The sequence below is a fragment of the Mirounga angustirostris genome, unplaced genomic scaffold (genome assembly GCF_029215605.1).
Source record: "Mirounga angustirostris isolate CCGP_5_RB_7025 unplaced genomic scaffold, mMirAng1.0.hap1 SCAF_6, whole genome shotgun sequence".
Classification (NCBI taxonomy): Eukaryota; Metazoa; Chordata; class Mammalia; order Carnivora; family Phocidae; genus Mirounga; species Mirounga angustirostris.
The window spans coordinates 126,713,788-126,737,333 of NW_026991714.1; the positions used below are offsets into that span (position 1 = coordinate 126,713,788).

A 23,546-nucleotide genomic window follows, 5' to 3' on the forward strand; every position below is an offset into this window, starting at 1 on the left:
TTTTTCAAGAAATGTGTCCATTTAATCCAAGCTATCAAATTTGTTGGCATACAGTTGTTCATAATATTCCCTTATTAACATTTTAATATCTGTATGATCTGTAATGATATTGGAAATTTTTGTTTTCTCTCCTTTTTTCTTAGTCTTGCTAGGAGGTTATTAATTTTGTGGATCTTTTCAAAGAATTGACTTTTGGCACTGTTAAATGTCTATTGTTTTTCTGTTTCACTGATTTCTTCTTCTATTAATCTTTGTTATTTCCCTGCTTCGACCTTGGGTTTAATTTTTCATCTTTTTCTCATTCCTGTGAAGACTTAGACAATAGATTTTAAATCCTTCTTCTTTTTCAATATAAGCATCTAAAGCTATGAATTTCCCTCTAAACACTGCTTTAGCTGCATCCCACAGATTCTGATATGATGCTCTCACTTTCATTCAACCAAAAAGACTTAATTTCCCATATGATTTCTTAACTATGGGTTATTTAGAAGTGCACTGTTTACTTTCCAAATGCTCCATATATCCAGTGATCTTTGTTATTAATTTCCAGTTTAATTCTGTTGTGGTCAGGGGATGTACTTTGTATTATTTTAAATTCAGTGAGGTATTTTATGGCCCAGCATACGGTTCTATCTTCATGAGTGCTCTATGCACACATCTGCTGTTGTTGAGAACAGTGCTCTATAAGTGTCAGTTAGGTTAAGGTGATTGATGGTGGCGTTCAGATCATAAAGATCCTTGTTGATTTTTATCTACTTGCTCTGTCAATACTGAGAAAGGGGTATTAAACTCCTAACTCTTAATGGAATTTGTTTGTTCTTCTCTTTACTTCTGTTGGTTTTGCTTCATGTATTTTGAAGCTCTATGTTATTAGCACATTTAGAATTTTTCAATCATTTTGATGAATTGACTCTTTTATCATAACAATATGTCCCTCTTTATCTTAATACTTCTTACCTTAAAGTCTACTTTCTCTGACATCAATATAGCCATGCCAGCTTTTTCCTTACAGTTTACATGGTTTATCTTTTTCTACTTTTTTTTTCACTTTCAACATATCTATGCCTTTATATTTGAAGTACATCTCTTTTTTCCTTCACCTTTATGAAGAGATCATTGACATATGACATTGTGTAAGTTTAAGGTACACAATGTGATGATTTGATATGTGTATATATTGCAAAATGATGACCACAATAAGATTAGTTAAGATGTCCATCACCTCACGATATTAGAATTTTTTTGCAGTGAGGCCACTTAAAATCTACTCTTTTAGCAATTTTCAAGTATATAATACAGTGTTAACTATAGTCATCATGCTGTATATTAGATCCCCAGAACTTATTCATTTTATAACTGGAAGTTTGTACTCTATGACCACTAACCTCCCATTTCTCCCACTCCTCAGCGCCTGACAACCACCATTCTACTCTCTGTTTCTATGAGTTTGGCTTTTTTTAGATTCCACATATAAGTGAGTTCACACAGTATCTGTCTTTCTCTGACTTATTTCTAAAATACCTCTCTTTTAAAACAGTTAAGTCTGATCACTTATACTTTTAAATTAAAATATTTAGACCATTTACATTTAATGTTATTGATATGGCATTCGTTTTCCACTTGTCCCATTTGTTTGTTCCTGCCTGCCTGATTTCAAGCTAGTCAAATATTTTTTAGTAATCCACTTCATTTCCTCTATTGGCTTCTTAGCTATACCTCTGGATTTCTCAACGGTTGTTCTAGGAATTACAATATGCATCTAATTAGAACTCATATCATACCACTTCACATACAATGTATGAACTATACAACAGTATAATGCCATTTACCACCCCATGCTGTCCTTTGTGTTCTTTTTGTCATATATACTTCCTCTACATATTTGTGGTAGTCTTAAAATATCTGTACAAATTTTTAGATACTGCTCCCTTCAAAGAGAAGAACCTAATCCCTCTCCTCTTGATTGTGGGCTTTACTAGTGACTCATTTCTAAACTACAGAATGTGGTGATATTGTGTGATTTCCAAGACTAGGTTGTAAGGACACTCAGGCAGCTTTATGGAAGACCACATGGTGAAAATAAGGCCTCCTGTCAACAGCCTTGTAAGATCTTAGAAGGAGATCCTAGAGCCCAGTCAAGACTGCAGATGAATGCAGCCCCAGACAACATCCTGATGGCAACTCATGATAGACTGAGCCAGAACTACTCAGTTAAACCACTCTTGAATTCCCAACAAACAGAAACGGTAAGATAATATTTATTGTTTTAAGCCATTAACTTTGGAGATAATTATACAGCAATAAATAATTGATGCAATATATTATAACCCCCATAATACAATACCATTTTTGTTATAAACAGTTGTTTTTTAAATAAATTAAGAAAGAAAAGTCTTTCACATTTGTCTATATAATTACCATTCCTAGTGCTCTTTATTCCTTTCTACAGATCTGAGTTTCCTTCTGGTATCATTTCCCTTCAGCCTAAAAAACATCCTTTAGCATTTCTTAGAGTATCAAGTCTGTTGGCAGTAAATGCTCCCAGCTTTCGTTTATCTGAAAATATTTTTAAGATTTATTTGAGAGAGAGATCGCGTGTGTGTGAATGCATGAGTGGGGGGAGGGGCAGAGGGAGAAGAAAGGGGGAGGGAGACGTCCCAAGCAGACGTCAAGCTAAGTGCAGAGCCTGACATGGGACTCAGTCTCATGACCCTGAAATCATGACCTGAGCCAAAACCAGGAGTTGGAGGCCCAACCTGACTGCGCCATTCAGGCGCCCCTATCTGAAAATATTTTTATTTCACTCTCATTTTCACTCTCATATCTTTCTCTATGTATCTTTTTTTCTCTGGCTACTCTTAAATTTTTCTCTTTAAGTTTGGTTTCCAGCAGGTGAGACAATGTGCTCAGGTGTAGTTTTCTTCGTATTTTCTGTTTGAGGTTCAGAGTTTTTTGGATTGTGGGTTGGTATTTGTCGTGAAATTTGGGGAAATTGTGGTCATTATTTCTTCAAATATAATTTCTTCCTTGTCTTTCCTCCCATCTTTATGGGACTCCAATTAGAAATATGTTCAACTACTTGATATTGTCTCATAGCTTTGTCATCCCGTGTCCCCAACCTTTTTGCTCTTGGCTTTTAGGTTGGATAACTTCTATTTATCTGCCTTCTAGCTCACTGGCCTCTTTTTTCTGCATGTCTCTCATGGTCTCATAAATCCATCCAGTTAACCTTTATTTTAGCTATTCTACTTTTCAGTCCTAGGATTTCCATTTGACTCTTTTTAGTAGTTCCATTTCTCTGCCAATGTTCCCCATCTATTCATTAATTATGTCCATCTCTTCTTTTAAATATCTGAACACATTTACATCAGTTGCTTTAAATTCTTTGTGTGCTAAATCCATCATCTGGGCCATCATATATCTTTTTCTCTATAGTATGGGTCACATTTTTGCTTGTCATATTTTTACTTCTTTGTATTTCAGTAATTTTTATTGTATGCTAAATATTGTGGATGAAATGCTGTACAGAAAGCCTAGATTATGTTGCTTTCCTTTAATGGGTGTTGAATTTTTATTTGATAAGCAGTTAAATTACCAGAAGATCCTTTTGATCCTGTTAGGTTTGGTTTTATGCCACATTGGGTGGGTCTCTTTTGGTTTTTGTCCCTAGTCTTAAGGTAGGGCCTTTACTCTAGGGTGTTGTTCTCTCTCCTAAAGTTGTCCTCTCTGGGGTCCCAAATGAATGCCTTAAGTGCTCATCAAGGTCTCTCACTCTGGCTGGACTAGAACTCCAACATTTCTGAGCACTGAGCCCCCCCTCAGGTGAGGTGGGCTGAGCACTGAGCCTCCCTCAGGTGAGGTGGGCTGAGCACTGAGCCCCCCTCAGTCTCTGTTCACCTCTCAGCCCCACAGCAGTCACTCTGTGTCAGGTCTCACAGAGTCTTGCCCTGTGCATGCCCAGCCTGGCCCTTGGCCAAGCAACTGAGGGAAATCCTCGAGCAGATTCCTGTCCCCTATACCATATGCTGCTCCCTCTCTTCCTGTACCCTGTCCTACAAATCAGCCTTCTTCATGGCCCCAAACTCTGATCTCCTCCTCCTCTGTTCAGTGAGACCATTGCTCCACTTCCCTGGGCCGTAGTTGGGAAAATGTCCCCAGGCAAAGAGCCAGGGTGAATATGGGGTTCACCTGGTGTTTCCTTTCTCTCAAGGATCACAGACCTGTGCTGCCTATTGTTTAATGCCTGAAAACAGCTGCCTCATGTTTTTCCCAGGTTTAGAGTTGTTTACAGTGAGAATATAAGGCTGACACTGGTTTTTCCATCAAAGACAGAAGGATTTCATAGCATTTTGTATTTGTAAATGTTTTGTATTAAACTTCTCCGGTTCGTAGAATATCTTTCTCTAACTCTAAATTTTAAACTCTCTGAATTTTGTATATGTGAACAGTAGGTTTTCCCATGATATTAGGAGGCAACCACCGTAGCCTGAAGACACAGCTTCCTCCAGGTTTCTACCATGTAGATCCAGGAATCTCTCTGATACTACTGGGTGCAGGGAAGGAAGGGCTCCAGTGATGCCCCAAATTAAATTTTCCAACAGCGAGGCAGAAGGGAACTTAGAATAGGTAAAGTATGACTTAGATAAATAAATAGAGAGTCAACGTCTTTACACCATAGGGCTGTGAAATAAAATTGATAGCAGCAACACAGAACTAAAACAAGCCAAGAAATCAGTGAATCAGTGGATCAGAGGAGCATCAAAATTGACCATTTGTTCCAATCCTCCAGCAACACATTTGACATACCCTTACAACTTTTAAGTCATTTTCATCCCCATGTCTCTTCACCTCTGTATTCAGCTATATGCCTTGTTCAGCTATTTCCTGTGTTTATAACATATACTCTTGTAGGTCAAATTGTTATTCAAAATTCATCTCTTTATAATAGAATTATGGATCCAAACACTATGGATGCCTCCCACTGTGGGCAGAGTTCAATGTCATATTTTTGTTGGAATTGGCCATGTGATTTGCTTTGACAAATAGAGTGCCATGGAAAGGGCATGAGCAGAAGGCTTTAAACCATATTTTATGGTTTGGCCTGTCCCCTTGTGCTCTAATAACCCACCATGAGATGAGCATGCCCTGGGAAGCTGCTGCCCCTTCAGCCAGGGCCCCAGAATGAAGACAAGGGGAAAGAGACTTGCACCCAAATGAAAGCCCGTTGAGTTCTACCTGGCCCAGCCTAGATCAGCCAAACTGCAGCCAGACTTCAGATCCAGGATGATGAAAGTAAATGGTTGTTGGGATAAACCACTGAGATTTTAAAGTTATTTGTTACACAGCCAAAAAATTAAAAATTAAAAAAAAAAAAGACACAATATAGATGCTAGATGTTTTGAATGGACCAGCTGAGCACCTCACTCTTCCATCAAACACACATAACTCTTATCATCTGGATAAACTCCTATTATCTTTTAAGATCCAACTCAAATAATACCTCCTCTACAAAGCCTATAGGATTAGGCCTTATGTCTTATACACTCTACAGGGCAAGGATTCTTTTTGTCTATTTTATTCACTGATGTATATTAAGCACCTAGAGCACTGCCTGGTACATAGCAGGCCCACCATAAATATCTGCAGAATGAATGATTGAACACACTGAACTGCTTTAAGTTATATACCAAAATATATAGTCACATTCCCAATGATCATGCTATTCTTTTCCACAGAGCTGTATGGGGTCTCATAGGCCTCACTTCCAGGTTAGGGAGGGTTGGACTTTGATTTTTTAGGTACTTGGAAGCATCTGAAATGTTTGAGTAGGGAAGCAGATGCTTAGAATCAGAACTGGTTGCAAGTGACTGAGCACCCCCAAATAAAAGTGGGGGAAAAGGGTGGGGGAGTGTGTGTCTGTGTGTGTTTACATATAATTTTTCTTCAGATGAAAACAAAGGTATTTTAAGGAAGATCATTCTGGTTGTTTCTTTTCATATCATTTTTTTAAAAAACAGGTTTATTAAGTTATAATTCACATACTATACAATTTATCCACTTAAAGTGTACAATTCAATGTATTTTAGTATTTTCCCACAGTTGGGCAGCTTTCACCACTATCAATTTTAGAACATTTTCACTATCTCAAAAAGAAACTCCATACCCATTAGCGGTCACTTCCTATTTCCCTCCAACAGTCTCCCCACCCCCCCCACCCCACTTCCAGCCCCAGGCAACCAGTAATTGACTTTCTGTAAATTACTATTCTATAAATACTCTGTATAGATATGCCTATTCTGGACATTTCATATAAATGGAATCATACAGCATGTAGTCTTTTGTGACTGTTTTTGTTTTCATTCAGCATAATGTTTTCAAGGTCTTCATATCATTTTCAACTATAAATACAATCAGCTTAAAACATATGTAATAATTAAGAGCATAGACTACAAAACCAGACTGCCCAGATTTATATCCTAGCTCCATCCCTTATTAGAATTATATGATTTGAGGTAAGTTACTTAACTCCTCTGTGCCTTAATTTCCTCCTCTGTAAAATGGGTTTAATAATAGAATCTGCCTCCTAAGGTCATAGTGAAACTGAAATGAGTTAATATACATAAGGCACTTAGAAATAGTACCTTACACATACTAAGCATTATATAGGTGTTGGCTGCTATTATTATTATTATCTGTGTTAAAGAGAAAGGGATTGTGGATAGATAGTCTCAGAATCTTTTTCATACCTTAGGATGTGCTTTGGTATGCAATATGTTTGAAAATGAGTGTCTCAGCCGGAAGAAATGGGGGAATGACTGCTAATGAGTATAGGGTGAAGCAAATGTTCTGGGATTAGATAGTGGCTATGGTTGCACAATTTTGTGAATGCACTTTTAAAAACCTCATTCAACTGTATACTTTTTAAGAGGTGAATTTTATGGTTTGTGAGTTATTTCTCAATTTTTTAAATTGAGTGTCTTTCCTATTTCAGCAATTGCTATACTTGAGGCAAAATAGTGATGGCATACTGCCTTGAAAAAAGTTAGAAATTTAAGGGCGCCTGGGTGGCTCAGTTGGTTAAGTGACTGCCTTCGGCTCAGGTCATGATCCTGGAGTCCCGGGATCGAGTCCCACTTCGGGCTCCATGCTCAGCGGGGAGTCTGCTTCTCCCTCTGACCCTCCCCCCTCTCATGCTCTCTCTCTATCTCATTCTCTCTCTCAAATAAATAAAATCTTTAAAAAAAAAAAAAAACGTAAAAAAAAAAAAAGAAGTTAGAAATTTAAATAGCTTCCCTATTCTGCCCATGCACCACCTCCCCCATGGTTTCTCCTGTGCTTCATGGTTTCTGTTTTTTTGGTTTTTTTTTTAAGATTTATTTATTTGAGGGAAGAGGGGCAAACGGAGAGGGAGAGAGAGTCTTAAGTAGATTCCGTGCTAAGGGAAGAACCCCACATGGGGCTGGATCTCATGACCCTGGGATCACGACTCTGAGATCACGACCTGAGCTGAAACCAAGAGCCGGATGCTTAACCAACTGTGCCACCCAGGTGCCCCTCCTGTGCTTCATGTTTTAAAAATGTTCTATACTTGTGTTTTATACCCTTTACGGGCTGCAGATGGAGGATAAGTAAACAGTGTTTGATTACATGGACCGTATTGGGCAGAGCTACAATAAAGAGCAAATTTAAAAAGAGAAATCATACCAAATTATATTAAGTAGTAACTATATTCTTAACAGTTGAGGGCTCAGACTCTAAAATAAAAAGGGAACTAGGTTCATTTTCTGGCCCCACCTTCTGTCAAGCTATGTGACATGGGACAAGTTACTTACACACCACTCTCAGCCTTAGTTTCCTCATCTGTAAACTGGAGACAGTAATAGTAATTTACAGGTGTTAGGAAGATTAAGTTTGATCATGTAGATAAAACATTTAATACACTTCCTGGCAGATAGTAAGCACTCCTCTATTTTGTAAATATCAGCTATGAGAATGATGATGATGGTGATGGAGGAGGAGGAGGAGAACCATCATTCATCACCCAAACTGACCGTAACATACAAAACACAGATGAGGCAGCAGCTTCTGGGTGCTGGCTCACTGCCCAAAATTGCTACAGTCTTCTTGAGAGGAAGGGGGAACAATGTGATTCTGTGGTTAGTGGTCACAAGGACAAAGCAATTGACACCCCCTCTACTCTAAGCTCTAAATGAGCTGTATATTCACAACAGACTCACAAGGATTTGGCAGCAGTTCACAAACAAGATCCCTGCTTTCGGGTCCAAGGAAACCTTTGCCAAATGCCTTCCAGGGATTAGAAGAGGGATATGAAATTAATTTATTTACTCTTCTTAAAAAAAAAAAACAAAAAAAAATCCCTGAACTTCTAGGGAAATCATTGACACTACTGTTAAATCCTTCAAATGCATCAACCTTTTAAAAACTGTCCTTTCAGGCTTGAAATGTACAAATTTGAGATCACCGTTGCCCACTTTAGACCCTTAGCACCTTTCCTTCGGGACTACTGCAACACCTTCCTACGTGGTCATCTACCAGGCTCCTGGCCTTCGGTTCTGTTTTCCACACTGCAACGAGAATAATCTTTTCAAATACAAAATCCCATCATTTTCTGCTGCTTGAAGCTCCACAAGGGGTTCCCAGCCAGCACTTGCAGAAGTTATCTCAGACCCCTCTGCGGACTGTACAAAGCTCATCATGACCGGGTCCCTGCTCTCCCAAGTTCAGCCTCATTTCTAGACACTCCCCACCTACCATGCACCTTCGACTCTAGCCTCACTAAGATGCTGGCAGCACTCTGCAAGCCTCCACAGCTTTACAACTCACATCAGTACGATCTAATAATCTACAGCCCGCTTCTCCAACACATTATCTCATGTGTGTGTTGTCCCTATCTGAGATCAGCTGTGAACATGAAGTGCTTATTTTTATTGCTAATTGATCACTGCAAGGAACAACAATCAGTGAACATCAAACCACTCTAACACCTTGTGAATAATACATATATTTTACTTTGTTAGCATTTGGAGTTACCAGAAAAGAACACAGACGAAGCCTGACTCATACCTAGAGAACCTAAGAATAAAGTCTGAACATACTGGTAAAAGTCAACACAGAGATTTCATTCCTTTATTGTTAGCAAAGCCTGAAAGCAATCCTCTTATTTAAAATAAGCAAGTCGCCTTATAATAAAATTATTTAAAATTAATTCATCATATGTCTTTCTCATTCTATGTTGAGATTTTTCACAGTGGTTTATTAACCATTTGGCTTTAAAACTAGATGAAAATACTGACATTGACATACTGTCTTCTTACACTCTCCAAGTCACTGAAGACATAAATCCACACATCGCTTCATACTTCAGCGACTGTCATTCTTTGTACTTGGTTATTGACTCACTACCCTGCACAACAAGCACAGCTAGCTAGCAGGTCAAGGCAACAAGACTACAAGAAATAGAAGACAAAACTGGACTTCTTCATGTCTATAGTGGTCCAGCTATCATAATTACCGATTAACATCTAGGCAGCGGCAGCAAAAAGAACAAGTAATGAGAACTATGGGTTTGAAAAACATATGTATTAGCATTACGCTCCACAGTCCAGCTAGCTGCTCGAGAATACAGGACCCCAAAAGCCACTAACGAAAGTCTGGTTTTAATGTAAACTCATTCTCCTCTTACCTGACCCTTTGGGGATTCTGTTTCCTGATAAGCAGATCTAAACCGTAAGACAATAATATCCCAAGGAGGTTCTGGCACTGAGCCCCAGAAATCCTTAAAGCAACAAACACCGTCTAACAGAAGAAAACCAGACTACTCGCTCCCTTCTCTGCTCTCCCCACTAACTCTAGGGAACACAGGAATGCCCTGCCAATTAGAAGATATAAAATTCTTTCGGGAGCAAAATGTTTTGAAATACAGAGGGTCTGTTGATAATGTCATACCTTGTCACCTGGGATGCTTTGGAAGACCCCTCAGAAATTACCTCTGGGCCAGACCAAGCAGTATGTGGGCCAGTGAATCCTTTCTATTTATGGAAGCTGAATAACTTGGAACCTCCTATAGTGACAGACAGATTAGAACTCAAAACTTCAAATAGGTAAAAAAAGTTAAGTCAAAAACCATTTTAAAAATCCAGAACGTAGGAAGCCTGGGTGGCGCAGTCAGTTAAGCATCTGACTCTTAGTTTTAGCTCAGGTCACGATCTCAGGGTCCTGAGATCGAGCCCCACTTGGGGCTCCACACTCAGCGGGGGGTCTGCTTAAGACTCTCTCTCCCTTGCCCCCACCCCTCTCTCCCTCTAATAAATAAACAAATCTTTAAAAAAAAATCCAGATTGTAGTAAACTCTAAGAAAAAAGCCCAGTTTCTTCAATAAAATAAACTGTAACCAAAAAATTTGAAAAAGGAAAGGGGACTTATCAGTTAAAAACCACTTAAACATTAATTTAATGCAATATGTGCCCATTTCTTAGGACCTGATCCAAACAAATCATTTAAAAAATTGAGACATCTTTAAAAAAAGAGCGGGGGGGGCCTGCCTGGGTAGATCAGTCGGTTGAGTGGCTGCCTTCAGCTCAGGTCATGATCTCAGGGTCCTGGGATCAAGCCCCACACTGGGCTCCCTGCTCAGCGGAGAGTCTGCTTCTCCCTCTGCCCCTCCCCACCCCACTCATTCTCTCTCTCCCTTTCTTAAATAAAATCTTTTTTTTAAAAATTCCCATTTGTTTCAATTTATTTTTATTTTTATTTTTAAATAAAATCTTTAAAAAATAAAAATTAAAAATTGAAACAAATGGGGAATTTTTTAAAAAAGATTTTATTTATTTATTTGAGAGAGAGAGAGGACAGAGCACAAGCGGGGGGGAGGAGCAGAGGGAGAGGGAGAAGCAAACTCTCCACTGAGCAGAGAGCCCAACATGGGGCTTGATCCCAGGACCCTGGGATCATGACCTGAGCCAATGGCAGATGCTTAACCGACTGAGCCACCCAGGCACCCCACAAATGGGGAATTTTTGAACATTGACTAGCTTCTTTATTATACTTAGGAATTACTACTTTTTTTTAGGTGACAGTAATGGTATTATGTCATATGTAAATAAAAAGGAATTTTTTTTTTTTTAAATCATTAGAACCAGAGGGTCTTCAAAAATGCAAAGGAAGGTGGAACACAGAAACCAGCTCAGTTTTATACATCTTAAATTGAGTGTTGGATACATCTATGTTTTTGGCTTTTGGGGTTTTTTTTTTTTAAGGTTTTATTTATTTATTTTGACAGAGAGAGACAGCGAGAGAGGGAACACAAGCAGCGGGAGTGGGAGAGGGAGAAGCAGGCTTCCCGTGGAGCAGAGAGCCCGACGCGGGGCTCGATCCCAGGACCCTGGGATCATGGCCTGAGCTGAAGGCAGACGCTTAACTGACTGAGCCACCCAGGCGTCCCTGGATACATCTATGTTTGGCATATTATTCTTTATTCATTTTTGCAAATTTTAAATACTTCATTAGGAGAAAGGTTGAAAAGTCAAAGCATGCTACCTGGATGGAGTTTCAGAGCCCATCTCTTTTTGAGGTGCAACCCTCTCTGCCCGTCTGCAGTAGTCAAGGCAGGATCTGGAGAGGAGGCCTCCCAAATGGTTTCGGCTCCAGACAAAACCCTCCCATGCTCTCCACAACTCAGAGCACTGGTGAGTAATGCGGCATACGTGAGAAAAGGACAGTCTTCAAGAACCCTGTGACTCTGTGTCACTCCCTGTCTTCAGTCACCTGCTCACCTGAGCACTACCACATACGCATGCTGGTTAAGAGCATGGGCTTTGGAGACAGACAGATGTGGGTCTGAATTCTAGTTCTACCACTAACAGCAGTGTAACTTCCAGGCAAGTTTCTCAACCAATTTTTTTTTTTTTTTTTTTAAAGGAGGCTCTACACACAATGTGGGGCTTGAACTCACAGCCCTGAGATTAAAAGTCGCACGCTCTACCGACTGAGCCAGCCAGACGCCCCTCTCAACCAATCTGTATCTTAATTTCTCCATACGTAAAATGACGATTACACTGGCACCTTCCTTATAAAATCATTCTGAAGATTAAATGAGAATGCATTAGTATGTGACTGGCTAAAATATTAGCTGCCATTTTCTATCAGTAGTGTTTTGTTGTTTTATATTTCTTTCATTTGAATTTAGACCATTAGTGAAACCCAGCAAAATGAAAGATGAAATATTCACAATTGTAATTAACAGTATGCTTACTGCTGGCATTATTGTTGTAGGAAAGAACATCTGATGAATGTGTGAAGAGAGCAGAAAGTGGGGACTTAAATTAATATGTACAGACTAGAGGGCCAGGCAGCAGAGTTTAAGATTTGTTAGGGGCAGTGGTGGGTAGCAAGTAGAGTAACAGATGACAATGAGTCAGAAAATAGTCTGTACAGGACAAACAGGGTCTGTGGCATTGGCCTCCAGGGCATCATTTGGTGTATTTGCAGCAACTTTTTTTTTTATCACCCTATATTGTGCTATTAATATGATTTGAGGCTTTGCTTTATAATAAAGTAAGCAGGTATGTGCAACATGACTTCATCATGACAATCCTGAACTGGATCCAGAAATGGCAGAAACACCAAAATGTCTCTGCATTACTGGGGATGGGAGGGAAGAATAGACTAGAAAATGGGAGGACATGGGGTGTGAGGCTGGGGAGTTCAGCACAACCCGACACATCCATTGCAACTTTTTCTGCTGATGGCGCAGATCATTTATCCTCAGAGAATCACCTCATGAAAACAATGCAGAATGTGTGCCAGGCCCCAGAACCCATGGCTAGAACGTCAGCAAGGATTATTCTCTCCGGGGCCCCACTCCCACCGTGTGCTTGTCAGCAACACAGACACTCACACCCCACTTTCAGAAACCACAGCCTCCACAGGAGCTGCTAAAACAGATGTAGAGAAATTAGCTCTGTGGCTGGGTTGATGGTTATGCATACAAGGTCAAGGAGGAAATAGGCATTCTACTACTTTATTGAACCCATGCATTTAAAGGAGACTAAGAGAACTTTCTTTCTTCACCCCTCCCTTAGATTTCCTTGCTCTGAATCACAGAGCTACCTCTTGACAGATTGAGTCATTTTATGGCTTCCATTTGTTGAGAGCACAATATGTGCCAGGCACCTGCTTGGGATTTATCAGTGAACAAAACAAAGATCCCTGCCATTGAAGAACTTTCTCCTTGAGGGATGGCGAAGGCAGACATTTTAGAAGTGAAGGGTGTTAGGACAAAATGGAAAAAAAGGGAAAAAAAAAAGCAGGGCGAAAGGAGAGGGAGTGAGAAGGGGGAGGGCCGTCGGATGTGGAATCTACCAGTTGTTGGTAGGAATGTTAACCTAGGAATTCTCGCTTCCTGCTATTCATTACCACTCCCTCACCGCTCACCACGAGAGCAGGTGATGAGGGAAACAAGACAACTGTATTAGGCTTATTTCAGAGTCAAAAGAAGATAAATTACAACTATTTTCTCCATACTTTTCTTTTCGGAAAGTGGCCTAAAGAAGGAAAAGTGCTAAATGAACCGAAGCAAAGTGACAATGGACAGACGTCTCTTCCCCTTCTCCTGCACCCAGCTAGTCTTTGGTCCAATAGCATTTGGGCTACAACTGCCCCATATTCTGACAGGGAGGCCGGGCTGTCTGCACAGTGGCTCCCGCAGGAACAGCCTGTTCACCATTTCTAAGGAACCAGCCTGCATTTACCCCACGCCTAGAAGTTACTTATATCTTCTTGCTATTTTTCAGAGGATCAATCAAAGCAAAAAGACCAAAAGTTGATGGCCTAACCCTGAAAGAGGAGGGGTGATACCATTATATATAGCCCAAGTTTAAGTGCATTCTCCTCCTCCACGGGCATGCCCCCCCAATAAAAAAAAAAAAAAAGCAAGAAATAACCAACATTTTACAGACTGGTGCTAAAAGACAGGATTAAAGAATTGCCTTTCTATATTTTTACAAGTTTTCTACAATGAAGATGTTTAATTTTTATAATTAGGAAAAAAATAGCTAGTTAAAAAAAAAACACCCCAACCATATACCAAAAGAGACAGTGATGAGAATCAATTGGCCAACACGCCAGCAGTTACTGTTGCTAAAGAGCTACCTGCTGAAGATCTCAATATTTTGTGAGATCTACTTGGATAAGATTTATACCTGGAGTAGAGACTGATCCACAGAGTAAGCAAACTATAATTTTACGTATCTTATATTTACAATCATGCTGACGACCCCAGTTGTGATGCTGAATAGGGCTCTTTCTCATTCTTCACACCAGCTATTTAAATTCTGACTCTTAACAGCAGGAGAAAAAAGCTGATCTAATGGTGAAATAAGCTTATACTGAAATCATGAAATGTTTACCATAAACTTATATAAGTAAGGTTCAGAAGTACTGAAGACTCTTATTAGCCTTCTTTTGCTTAAAACTTAACCTTAGCACAGGCTTAGGATTTGGCTATGCACCCTCCTGATGCCATCGTACTTCTTCGGAAACAAATCCTGAAAAAGTATCCGATAAGGCTTACTACCCACTTATGACGAAAATGCTCAGTAAACTAGGAATAGAGGAGAACACCCTAACTTGACAAAGGCATATCTAAAACCGAAAACAAACAGTGTATGAAATGGAAAAACGTTAGACTCATTCTCTTTAAGACTGAAAGCAAGACAAAGATGCCTACTAGCATAGCAAACTGCTTCGACATAGTCCTGGAAGTTCTGGGTGACACCATAAGGAAAGGAAAAGAAATAAGATGTATAAGGATGGGAAAGAAGCAACAATATCACTATTTTCAGAGACTTGTGATTAACAGTAGGGGGAAAAAACCCCAGAAATCAACTATTTGAATAAGATGGGGAAGAAAGGCTGTCAGATACAAGATCAGCATGTAATAACACTATTTCTCTTTTTTTTTTTATTATTTTTTATTTAACATTTTTTTATTCTTATGTTAATCCCCATACATTACATCATTAGTTTTAGATGTAGTGTTCTATGATTCATTGTTTGTGCGTAACACCCAGTGCTCCATGCAGAATGTGCCCTCCTCAATACCCATTACCAGGCTAACCCATCCTCCCACCCCCCCTCCCCTCTAGAACCCTCAGTTTGTTTTTCAGAGTCCATCGTCTCTCATGGTTCGTCTAATTAACACTATTTCTCTTAAACTACGAACAGTCAACTAGAAAATAAGAGAGACATGACTCACAGTAGCAACAAAACTATGAAATATTTAGAAATTAGTTTAACCAAAAATACCTTCCTAGACCTTTATGGAGAAAATTTTTAAAGTTCTAATAAAGGATTTAAAAATGAGCTGATGAAGTATTTAGGGATAAAAGGGCATGATGTCTGCAACTAACTCAAAATGGGTCAGGAAAAAAAACAGGCTTAGAAATGTGGAGAGGGAGTAATAAAGCAAATGCAGCAAAATGCTAACATTTGGTGAATCTAGGTGAGGGATATACAGAAGCTCTTTGTACTAACCTGAGAACTCTTCTGCTAGTTTTAAATTATTTCCAATAAAACCAAATTTCTTTTAAAAAGTGCTGAATAAATGGAGAGACATGTTACATGCTCTTGGAGGAAATGAGTTAATATCAGAAAGATGTCAAGCCTCTCCCAAATAATTTATAAATTCAATGTAATCCAAATAAAAATTCCTTAAAAATACAATTTTTGAGGAATCTATAAACTTAATTCCAAATTTTATATGGAAAAATAATGGTCCAGGAATGCTAATTAAACTTAAAAATTAAGAACAGAGATGGGGCATTTGCTGTGCCAGAGAACATATTACAAAATCACTGCAATAACTGACAGACTAATGGAACAGAAAAGAAGCTTAGAACAGACCAGTATATACATGGAAACCACAGATGAGAGAGAAGGTACCACAATTCAATGGAGGAAAGCATGATGTTTTTGGAGATATTGGAAAATCTGCCTCATTAAGTGAAGAATAATAGGACTAGATCCCTGTCTCACACCATATGCAATGTGGGTTCTAGATGAATTAAAGAAATTGCTATGACCCAGGGATTGAGAGGGGCTTCTTAAAACTCCACAAGTATTAACCATGTCAAAGAATTTATCTGATTACATCAAAATTAAGAATGTTTCTTGATCAAAGGACGACAAAGGGGCGGCTCCTGGGTGGCACAGTCGGTTAAGGGACTGACTCTTGGTTTCAGCTCAGGTCCTGATTTCAGGGTCCTGAGAGGGACCCCAAGTCAGGCTCCACACTCAGCCGGGAGTCTGTGTGAGATTCTCTCTGCCCCTGCCCCTCTCCTGCACACACACACACACACACACTCTAATAAATAAATCTTTAAAAAAAAAAAGACAAAAACAAAATTAACAGATGGCCAAAGAGAAGACATCTGCAGAGTCTAAATGTGAACAACGCAGATAGCAACTCCAATAGAAAATGGGCAAAGATATGAATAAGCAATTTACAGAGTTATATGTATAAGAGATGTTGCAATCATTTGTAAGCAAAGAAACACAAATGAAAATGACAAGAGATCACTTTGCACCTCCGGAGACTAGAAAAGATGGACAGCTGGATAAAGCTGAGCGCTGGTGGGGCATGAGGGTATAGGAATCCTCGAACACTTTCAGCGGAAGAGAGACTGGGGCAGACATTATGGAGAGGAATCTGGCGCTATTTAATCAAATTCATTATGTGCCAGCCAATAACCCAGCAATTTCCTTCTAAATAAATATTACGCAGCTTTATAAGTGGACAGGTACAAAGATGCTCACTGCAGCAATAGGTATGTTAGGGCGTAGGGACAACCTGAGTATCTATCACACAGACAGCAGATATATAAAATTGTGGTTTGAGCACATGGCATGGAGTATAATGCATCAGTCAAAAACAAAGAATTAGATGTACACATAGAAACTGATGGATCTTCAAAACTATTTAGAGAAAAATGCAGCAAAATGAAATAGTGCTATAAATTAAAATACATATAAAACAAACAAAATCCTATACAGACAAAAAGAAACACATTACATGCATTAGAATAAGTACCTATGGGACATAAGGTGAATGGGAAGGGGATAAGGGAATTAAAAACAAAAGAAATCCTTATATTGATATTAAATATTAGTTTTTTAGATGTTAAAGTTTCTAAACTGTGACATCCAAACGTAAATGACAAAAGATCTATACCTCTCACCTGAAAGCCAATATTGCTAACATTGATATGGTCTGTGTCACTGAAAGGGAGATTAATTGATTCTAGTAGTATGCTTGGGATTCTTTCACTGAAAGATAAGTATAATGCATTCAGAATTATTTTTAGTGATCCAGAGAAAGTCCACAAATGAGAGTTAAGGGGGTTTGAGTTTTCACCACTACCTTAGCAGAGAATCCATAGCACTTTTTAGGACTGAATAAAAGCATGTTTTGGGCAATACTAAAAAAAAAGGAATAATTATAAAAGATGCATCAAGACTAATAATATAATTGTATGTATATTTGGAGAATTACTCAAGCTATTTTGGATTATAATTATAACCTTAAAAATCATACATGAATGGTTTGAATTGATACAGAAATACATTGTATTTGAGAGTAGTTACAAGTGCAAGATATTCTATGATGGAGTCTTGGTAACATGTCACAAGTCTTTTTCTATAGCTCATTACTCCTTAATAAGGTCTAATAAACAATTGGAAACTGTGTAGCTAAAGCATTAATCGAAATAAAGGTATCTGTGTGTGTGTGTGTGTATTATACACATGTATGCATGTGTATATACATGCCATTTTTAAAAAGCATGCATCTACAAGTAAAAGCATGTATCAGTTATCTGTTGTTATAGTAATGCTGTGTAATAAATTACTGCAAAACTCAAAAAAAAAAAAAGAAATCTTTCAGACTCCTTCCATGTTAAAAAAGAATTCGAATGGCCTATGATAAATACAAAATTAAAATTGTTTCCTTCCCCAAAGTTTCCAAGTTTCCTAACAACAAAAGCTACTTTGGTTGCCAGCTCTGTTGATGAGTAACAGCTCTTCATCCTTTTTCAAGCAGGAAGAGAAAATTCAGGGATCAGCAGAGTACCAAAGGGATCAGCAGAGAATATTCACGAAACAGTGTTTTTGTTCCCATGACCTGACAACCTGACTGAAAAGACCTGACTACCTTTTGATTTGGAGTGATTCAGCTAAAGGCGTGTCCGAGTCAAGTTTTCAGGTCATCTGAAGCTGTTTACTTTTAGAACCTCTTCGTATGCAATCCCCTGGCCTCCCCGTAGAAATATTCCAAGCTACTTAGAATCTTAAAATTCTAGAGCTCCAAGGGACCTGGTCATCCTACAGATGAGGAAACTAAGGCCCCAAGAAGAGTTACGGCTTAGGGTCACACCGCTAGGACGAAAGGGAAGGTCTTCCTGACTCTGTGCCCAGCAGCCAGAGTGACCCTGTCAAACTTAAGTCATCATGAGCAACTTGGTTCACAACCCTCTAATGTCTTCTTCCCCCTCACTCAGAGTAAAGGTCAAAGTCCTTACAATGGCCTACACTGATGCACCCCTTCCCACTCCCACCGCCTCTCCCCTGCTGCCACCTCGCCCTCGCCCTCCTTGGCACTGCCTGGCCGCTAGGACCTCGCCAGCCCTCACACATGCCAAACAGGCTCAGCACCCGGGCCTGGAACTTGCTCATCCCTCTGTCCCCCCACCCTCACGGTCTCAATTCCTTCCAGGCCTAGATCAAAAGTGATCTTAGCAGAGGCCTTCTCTGACCACTTCGTATAATAAAGTCAATCCTGCCCACCCCCCCACCCCCACACACATACTCACCCTTTCCCACTTACACCTCTTTAAAGTTCTCCGTAGCTCGATGAGCATGGGACAGTCAATCCACTCACAGTTTCATTTGTCTGCCTCTAGCCCACTACAATGCTATGGCCCCGCGGTGGGGCTTTGTCTGTTTCATTCACAGCTGTATCCCCAGCCCCCAGAATAGTGCCTGGTAGACACAGGTGCTTAATGACTATGTGGTGAATGAACAAATCAGAACTGCAGACTTCAGCCCCCTAGCACAATGCCCTATTTGCTCTGCAGTGCTGCCTCCCTTCCTGGGTAAACCCTAACATCTAAAAATAAAAGAATACATTTTAGCTACTCTATGTTTATTTTATCTCCTCTGGCTGACTTTTAGAGCAACAAGGATAAAGCACCCAACCAAAAGTTAACACTTTTGGTTTGTTTAAGGCCTCCTTCATCATAGAGCTGTTCTGTGATCTGATTTTATGGCTATTACTTTAGGTTTCGGCCTTTCTAGACGAGAGGCTGATAGTAATTTTTTTTAAGTAAGCGCTACGCCCAACATGGGGCTTGAACTCACAATCCTGAGATCAAGAGTCGCACGCTCAACCGACTGAGCCAGCCAGATGCCCCTAGTATCTCAGAATTAACACCTGACCCACAAGACTATGTTATCCAATCTTGAAAATTAGTTTATCCAGGTGTTTTCCTAAGCTGAGCATAAGAAACTATTTAATATTAATTGGATTGTTGTTGTGAAACTTTTCAAACGTAACTCTGAATTTTCAGGATGCTTTAGCTAAAACCCAAGCACAGTTGAGAAATTCAGAGCAGATAACCCTTTAACAATGCTATGCTGTAGGTAATACACTGACTTTAGAAACAATAATAAACCTAGAAAATGATTCAAGCCTTATACCTGGCAATAGTAGGCAAGTCTCCATTTGCGTTCTATTGTAGTTGCTTTTATTATTTGGAAAATTCCAATATAAAAAGTATCTGTAATTTCAAAAATCACTGAAGTATCTGAAATGTGAAAAACAGCTTTTTGCTTATTTTAGCCCAACACTGTAAAGTGGGAGGGTTGAGAACAATAACACACTTGAAGATTCCCTAGGCATCCTGCAGGAAGGATTTCCTTCTGAGGCAGAGATAAGTGAGTTTGCTGGCTCTGGAGCCTTCCTATATTGCAGCCTCCAAGTACATGAAAGATAAAAATCTAAGCACAGTCCACTTAACCCTTTTTCAGAACCAGAGCTTCATGGAGTCACACTGTGTTCTAAAAATGAACACCCACCCTTAGTTTTTAGGAGATCGTGAACAGTGACTGAAGAATTATGATTTGTCATATTCTTCAGGGGGAGAAAAAGTAGCTTGCAGGAGGCTCTGAATTGCAATGTGGCTGAAAGAGGAACGGGAAAGGGTCTTTGCAGGAAAGAGGGCCACTCCGAAAGAGCCAGAAAAAAAACAAGAAGTGGGGAAAGGCTCTGCTTTGGGGCCACAAGACAAAATAAATAACTTGCACATATTTGGACTGTCTATAAAGATTATTATATCTCAGCCGAATATACACACACTATGAGTATATAAAAGACATCTTATCACATTTCCTGAGGCAGAATGTTCTCAGCTTATTGCAAAGATTATCTGTACACCCCACACACCCCATTCCTAGGTCAGATTTTAGCTATCCTCACAAAGCACTCCATCCCAATCTCTGACTTTAAGTGAATTTAACACTGATGTAATTTGAAAAATCACTTTTCACTTAGGCCAACGCTGATGATATGACTTGTTCTATTAAAACTTTTTGTCACAATGAGTGACATATGTTTCAAATTAACATTTGAAAGAGTTCAAAGGGGGCTAGAGATCCTTTAATTCAATAATTTAGAGAAAAGCAGGTGCTGAGGAATAAACTTGCTCATCACCTGGAGTCTATTCCTATTGCTAGGGTAATAAATGCAACACTAAGAAAGCACACCTGTATGCTGCCAGGTACTTCAGTCTGCCAAATACAACCAGGGATTAATCAGTCCCACTCTCCCCCTGGAACTCAGCTATGCAAACAATCGGAGCTAGACTATGCCCAAGCCCTAACCATTAAGCCCCATATCACAGCATCACTAATTAGGAAAAGAAAGTCTTTCAACACAAGATGTGCACATTACTGTAAAATAGGCAAGTTACCAATATAACAGAACAACAGTGCGAGAGCCCTTCATCGCTGCATAAATGAAACAGACAATAAAGGATGAGATTGCATTTAAAGGGGGGGGGGCTGCATTTAAAAATTAACTCTACACCCCAAGCATTCTCCACAGCGCCTCATCTGCAGCAGACCTGGCCAGTTTGTAACCCCAGTATTCCCCTATGCAACTGACAGCACCGTCACCCTCTTCAAGGTTAAGTGCTTTGAGAAACTGATGCCTGGTGGACATCAATCCCTGTGGCAGGAATGCAGGTGTCCGTGGGTAACAGCAAAACTCCAGCATAACCAAACTTGCATCTCTAGCCAAACAGGTCTTACTCTTGCTTCGGAAATCATCCCTCCCTGCCTCCCTGACACAGAATCACGGACTCCTAGACCGACTGGATGTGACTTAGAGCAAGCCAGAATATTTCTTCATCTGTAAAATAGGGGGGCTGGGCTATGCTGGATTCTTTTCCAGCTCTCAAATTCCGCCTCGTTGCCCGAGTGGCAGGGCGGTGCAGTAAAAAGAGCCCGGGGCTTGACACCCTTTAAGAAGCCCACGTCCGCATCCCCCTGACTGCTGGCCGCCCAGCCTCCCCCCCCTCCCCACCCCCGGCGGGGGCCTCACAGGGCCGGACCTGAGCCGGGCTCCGAGGAGGGCCGGCGCCCCGCACCCCCTGCCCGGGGGGCTCCCGGCCGGGGCAGCGGCCGCCACGGGGCAGGGGTGGCGCAGGCCCGGCCGCGCGGCGCGTCCCTCTGGGCGCGGGTCCCCTCCGCCCGCCGCCCCGGGTCCGCGACCCGAGCTCCCCCGCCCGGCCCCGCCCGGCCCCTGACCTGCTCGCCGTCGCCCAGCGGTCCCTCGACGCGGCGGGCTAGCTGCGGCCGCCCGTCCCGGGCCGCTGTCACCTCCGGCCCTGGAAGCGGCGGGCGGGCCGATCCGGGGTGACTCAGCGCAGCCGCCCCGCCTCCCGCCTCCCGCCCAGGCTTCCGCCTCTCGCGGCCGCGCGGCCCGGGGGCGCCTCGGTCCCCGCGCGCCCCCCTCCGCGCGCCCGCCCCGCGCTCGCGCCCCCTGCCGGCCCTCCGGCCGCGCGGCGTCAGAGGGGGCGGCGCTCCGAGGGCCTCTGGCGGGGGAAACCGAGGCACGGCCCGGGCGGCCCGGCGCCCGCCGCTGCCGGGCGTGGGGCCCTGCGTGCGGCTCGGGCTCCGAGCGCGTCCCTGGCCCCACCCGGCCCTCCAGCCTAGAGAACAGGCGCGATTCCACTGAGAGGAGGCCGCTCCGTTCCCGTCCGCCTGTGGTGCGCTCCTCGTCCTCCCCGAGGCGGGGTTCCTCTCGCAGCGCAGAGCTGCCCTTCGCTCTGGCCGTCGCACTTCTTTCCCTGACGAAAGTCTCTCGGGGCCGCTCGGAGAATTTAAAGAAGGCAGGAACCGGGCAAGGCTGAGAGGAGGCTTTTAACTTGTCCGTGAACCCTCGCGGGAGTCCCTTTGTGTCTTAAAGGCCGCAGAGTCACTCTGCGGGCATGTTGTCTGACTTTGGGTGCCTCGAGTTTCTGGGATCTACCCAGGAGACTGCGAAGAAATCCAACACGTCTCTCCCTGTGAACGCATCACAGAGAAACCTCTATTTCAAACATGTTCACGGGGTTTCCTTTCTCCTTCCCTTGTGGTAAAATACACGTAACGTAAAACTTGACTTAGTTTTAACCATTTTTAAGTGTATGATTCTGTAGCATTAAGTACATTCACACTGTTGTGCAATCATCACCACCCCACATCCCCACAGCCTTTTCATCTCCCCAAACCCAAACCTTATTCATCAAACACTAACTCCTCATTTCTCTCCATCCAGCCCCTGGCAACCTCCATTCCACTTTCTGTGTCTATGAATTTAACTGCTCCAGACCCCTCCTGTTAGTGGAATCATATATTTGTCCTTTTGTGACTAGCCTATTCACTTAGCATAATGTCTTCAAGGTTCACCCACCTTGCACCGTGTGGCAGAATAGTATTCCCTTGTACGATACAACCTTCTGTTTATCCATTCCTGTCCGTGGACTTGTTCCATCCAAGGTTTGCTTCTACTTTTTGACTGTTGTGAATCATGCTGCTATGAACATGGATGTACAAATATCTGTCTGAAACCCTGCTTCCAGTTCTTTTGAGTATATGCCCAGAAATAGAATTGCGGGATCACGTGGTAATTCTAGGTTTCATTTTTTGAGGAACGGCCATACGATTCTCCTCCTTTGCCTTTTTGCTGCATATGAACATTGTGGGCAGAAAGCTCTCTGGTAAAATATCAATATTCTGGGTTTTGACAAAATTGTTAACAAATGCTTCATTTGTCTGTAAAACAGTGAATTTTCTTCCTAAGAATAAGTAATTGACATTGCAAATTTATTGCCTTTAGTTTTGAAGATACTGTTACTATTCCGTTAACCACAATTTTGTGTTTTCCACATATACTTTCTAATGTTTCTTGGACAGAGTCAAGTATGTCATAC

General features: G+C 41.3%; 1 protein-coding gene across 6 annotated transcripts in view; it reads right to left on the reverse strand.

The window, feature by feature from the left end:
* The window catches only part of DNMBP (dynamin binding protein), a 105,256-nt gene extending 82,087 nt beyond the window's left edge, over positions 1–23,169 (reverse strand). For 4 of the 6 annotated variants that reach the window (XM_054508334.2, XM_045878606.2, XM_045878601.2 and 1 more), the window contains exon 1: positions 21,880–22,056. The gene's annotated coding sequence lies outside the window, so the exon portion shown is untranslated. Of the gene's footprint in view, positions 1–21,879; positions 22,058–23,026 lie in introns of those variants that run through there. The other 2 variants (XM_045878603.3, XM_045878605.2) reach the window with 2 other exon arrangements.
* Positions 23,170–23,546: the final 377 nt, after the last annotated feature.